Below are 5048 nucleotides of genomic sequence, written 5' to 3'. Positions count from 1 at the left end.
GAAGGGAAGGGAAGGGAAGGGAAGGGAAGGGAAGGGAAGGGAAGGGAAGGGAAGGGAAGAAAGTTTGCATAACAAAAGCTTGTACACATGAAAAATCACTTGTGGGCCTAGCATTACGATATATACCAATAGACCAAATGTTTTCTCTTCTCCCCGCCTTGTCTGCAGCCTGTGAATCAGGATGTAATAATCTCAGCTACTGCCTCAGCATAATGCTGATCTGCTTCCTGCTGATGCTGTGATGACTCATCTAGTGATTCCCACCCTTCCTAATCCTGAGACCCTTTAATACAGTTCCTCATGTGTGGTGACACCCAACCGTACATTATTTCATTGCTACTTTATATCTGTTATTTTACTATAGTTATGAATCATAAGTATATCTGTGTTTTCCATACTATTAAAAAATTGATCTCCAAAAGGTGTCATGAATCCCTCAAAGGGGTCATGACATACAAGGTTGAGAGCCATTAGACTAATACTATAAGCGAGGCTTCAAATAAATGCTTTAAAAGTTTTTAAAAAAAAAAAAAAAAAAAAAAAAGACACTACTCTATGAGTATAACCTTAGGAGTCATTTTTTGATACTGTAGACCAGTAGTGTTCGGTTTTACCCTAGGTCTCTGGCTATCTAGTCTCTTGTTCTTGGTCATCCAAGCAGTGACTAGAATGGGTTCTTTCTCCTGGAGTGGGCCTTGGGTTTACATAAGACATTGGTTGATTACTCCCCAAGTTCTGTGCCACCATTGCACTAGTGTCTCTTGCAGGGAGAACGCATTATGAGTCAAAGGTTCTGAGGCTAGGTTAGTATTTACTTTTCTTTTCTGGTAGCTTTCAGAGTGTCTTCCCATACCAAAGTCACTAGAATGTAGGGTTGAAGGCTCCATCCATATAGATACTAGCTCGGCTTCTCCATGTTTAATAAGTTGTGTGGGTGTTGTCCCTGGTAATGGGTCAGTTTGTGGAGAGTAACCCATTGTCTTTGCAACAGCATGGGTTGTTTGGGGATTTCCATAGGACTCCCTTGGTTAACAACTTAACTGAATGCAACCCAGTCCCACTACTGGAAGCTTCTTTGGTGACAAGAAATGGCCAATTGCAACTCCATATTCCCCATTATTAGGAAACCTGATTGATAAATACCGTCTTCCATATATTTGAGGAAGTTTCTACTGCACTAGGTCTCCACAGCATTCCTCAAATGCCCCTCCATTCCAGCTGTCCCTCCCCACATTCCATCCCTCAGCCCTATCTCCTTTCCCCTACCCCACATAATTCTCCTGTCTCTATCCACACCTGTCCCCAGTCCACCCATAACATTTATTCTATTTCCCCCTCTCAGGGAGGTCATGTGCCCCCACTCCTCTATACCTTACCTGCCTGGGTCTGCAGATTGTATCTTGGTTACCCTTATTCAAGGGTCAATATCCACATGTAAGTATATACATACCATATTAAACTTCGTAGGTCTGGGTTACCTCACTCCTATTTTTTTCTAGTTCCATCCATTTGCTTGCTAATTTAATGCTGTCATTTTTAATAACCAAGTTAATACTTCATTGTATAAATGTACACATTTTCTTTATCCTTAGACACTTAGGTGATTTCTGGTTTCTGGCTATTATAAGTAAAGCCACAATAAACTTGGTTGAGCAAGTGTACTCATGGTAGGATGGAACATCCTTTGGGTATATATGCCTAAGAGTAGTATAGCTGATCTTGAGGTAGATCAATTCCCAGCTTTCTGATTTCTATAGTGGCTGTAAAAGTTCAGACTCCTATCAGCAATAGGGGAGTATTCCCTTTATTCCATATCCTCACCAGGATGAGCTGTCATCTGTGTTATTAATATTAGCCATTCTGACAGGATTAAGATGGAATCTCAAAGTAATTTGATTTGTATTTCTCTGATGGCTGAGGATGTTGAACAACTAAGTATTTCTCAGCCATTTGGGTCTCCTCCATTGAAAGTTCTCTGTTAAATCTGTATCCCATTTTTAATTGAGTTATTTGGCTTTTTGATTTCTAGTTTATTGAGTTCTTTATATATCTGGACATTAGCCCTCTATTACATGTACAGTTGGTAAAAATCTTTTCTGATTCTGTAGGCTACCACTTTGTCCAAATGACTATCCATGTCTTCTGTGCCAATGAGTTCAAGGTTGTTCCACACTTTCTCTTCTGTCATATTCAATGTATCTGATTTTATGTTGAGATCTTTGATCCATTTGGACTTGAATTTTGTGTAGAGTAATAAGTATGGATCTGTTTGCATTTGTCTACATATAAACACCCAGTTTGACCAACACCATTTCTAAAAGATTTTTTTTTCCAGTGTGTATTTCTGGCTTCTTTATAAAAAAAAAAAAAATCAGATGTTCATAGGTATGTGAACTTAAGTCTGGGTCTTCAATTCCATTCCATTGATCAACTTGTCTGTTTTTATGCCAATTCAATGTGGTTGTTATTACTAAAGCTCTGTAGTACAATTTGAAATCAGGAATGTGGAGACCTCCAGCAGTTCTTTTATTGTATAAGACTGTTTAACTATTCTGTTTGTTTATTTTGCTTTCCATATGAAGTTGAGAATTGTTCTTTCAAGTTCTGTAAAAAAGAAATGTGTTAGAATTTTGATGGGAATTGCATTGAATCTGTAGATTGCTTTTGGTAGGATGGGCCTTGTTACTATATTAGGCCTACTGATCCGTGAACATGAGAGATCTTTCTATCTTCCAGTATCTTCTTCAATTTCTTTCTTCAAAGACGTTAAGACCTTAAGTTTTTGTCATACAAGTCTTTCACTTGCTTGGCTAGAGTTACCCCAAGATATTTTATGTTATTTGAGCTATTGTGAAAGGTATTGTGTTCCTGCTTCCTTTTCAGTCTGTCATTTGTATATAGGAGGGCTACTGATTTTCAGGGTTAATCCTGTATCCAGCCACTTCACTGAAGGTGTTTACCAGTAGAATTTTTAGGGTCATTTAAGCATACTATCATATCATCTGCAGATAAAGATACTTTGACTTCTTGCTTTCCAATTTATACCCCCTTGATCTCCTTGCTTTAGCTAAGACTTCAAGTGCTCTATTGAATAAGTATGGGGAGAGTACACAGCCTTGTCTTGTTCCAGATGTTTGTGGACTTGCTTTGAGTTTCTCTCCACTTAAGTTGATATTGACTTCAAGCTTGCTGTAATTTTCCTAAATTATGTTTAGGTATATCCCTCTCCACTAATTGCTCCAGGACTTTTAACATGAAGAGGTGTTGGATTTGTCAAAGGCCTTTTCACTAACAAGATTATCTGTGTGTGTGTGTGTGTGTGTGTGTGTGTGTGTGTGTGTGTGTTTTCAGTTGATTTATATGGTAGATCACATTTGTTGATTTTCTTATATTGAACCATCTCTTCATCTTCTAGGATAAAGTCTATTTGATTATGGTGAGTGATCTTTTTGATGTGTTCTTAGATTCCGTTTGCAAGTATTTTATTGAGTATGTATGCAATTCTCTTCTCTCTCTCTCTCTCTCTCTCTCTCTCTCTCTCTCTCTCTCTCTCTCTCTTGGTTGGGTCTTTATGTGATTTGAGTATCAGGGTACTATGACTTCATAAAATTAAATGTTTTTATTTTGTGGAATAATTTGATGAGTTTTTGTATTAGCACTTCTTTGAAAGTCTAGTATAATTCTGCACTTAAACCACCTGGCCCTGGAGTTTTTTGATTGGGAGACTTTTAATGACTGGTTCTATTTCACTAGGTATTATAGGTCTATTTAAATTGCTTGTCTAATCTGAATTTAACTTCTATAAGTGTCACTGATTGAGAAAATTATCCATTTCTTTTAGAATTCCCAATTTGGTGGAGTACTGTTTGTTTTTTCGTTTTTTGTTTTTGTTTTTTTTTTTTTAAGTGTATCTTATGACTCTCTGGATTTCCTCTGCGTCTGTTGGGGTATCCCCCCTCTTGTCTCTGATTTTGCTAATTAGGATATCCTCTCACCGCCTTTCAGACGAATTGGGTAAGGGTTTGTCTATCTTGTTGATTTTCTCAAGGAACCAGCTCTTTGTTTCATTGACTCTGAATTGTTCTCTTTGATTCTATTTTATGGATTCCAACCCTGTTTGATTGTTTCTTGCCATCTATTCCTCTTGGGAATGATTACTTCTTTTTATCGGAGAGCTTTCAGGTGTTCTATTAAGTTGCTAATATGTGATCTCTCCAGTTTTGCTCTTTTGTTGGTTTGTTGTTAGGTAGATACATGTGCGATAAACTTGACTCTTAGAACCACTTGCAATATGTCCCATAAATTTTGGTAAACCCTCTATTCATTTTCATTGAATTCTAGAAAGTCTTTAATTTCTTGACCCATTTTTGATTTCTATAGAGAGTTGTTCAGTGTCCATGAGTTGGTAATCTTTCTGTTGTTGATATCCAGCTTTAGTCAGCAGTGGTGGTCTGATAGGATACAGGGCGTTATTGCAGATCTTTTGGTATCTGCTAAGACTTGCTTCGTGTCCAGGTATATGGATAAATATGTGATTTTAAGATGTAGTAGTGTTCCTTTAATCCCAGCACTTGGGAGGCAGAGGTAGGCGGATTTCTGAGTTGGAGGCCAGCCTGGTCTACAAAGTGAGTTCCAGGACAGCCAGGGCTATACAGAGAAACCCTATCTCGAAAAACCAAAAAAAAAAAAAAAAAGATGTAGTAGTGTTTACTTTTACAAACTTGAGTGCTTTAGTGTTTGCTGCCTAGATATTAATAATTAAAATGTCTTCTTGGTGGATTTTTCGTTTGAGTATGCAGTGTTCTTCCCTATCTTATTTGATTGGGGTTCTTTAAAAGTCTATTTTGATAGTATGAAAATAGCTGCACCAGCTTGCCTCTTAGGTCCATTTGCTTTGAATATCTTTCTCCAACTCTTTACCCTGAAGTAATGTCTATTCTAGGTGTTGAAGTGTGTTTCCTAGATGCAGCACAAGGTCAGATTCTATTCCATATCCATTCTGTTAGTCTGTGTCTTTTTGGGGGTGGGGGAAGTGGCATTGGGACCAT

The sequence above is a fragment of the Mus pahari genome, chromosome 6 (genome assembly GCF_900095145.1).
Source record: "Mus pahari chromosome 6, PAHARI_EIJ_v1.1, whole genome shotgun sequence".
Classification (NCBI taxonomy): Eukaryota; Metazoa; Chordata; class Mammalia; order Rodentia; family Muridae; genus Mus; species Mus pahari.
The sequence above is the reverse complement of the archived record's forward strand: the minus strand, read 5'-3'. Positions refer to the sequence as shown.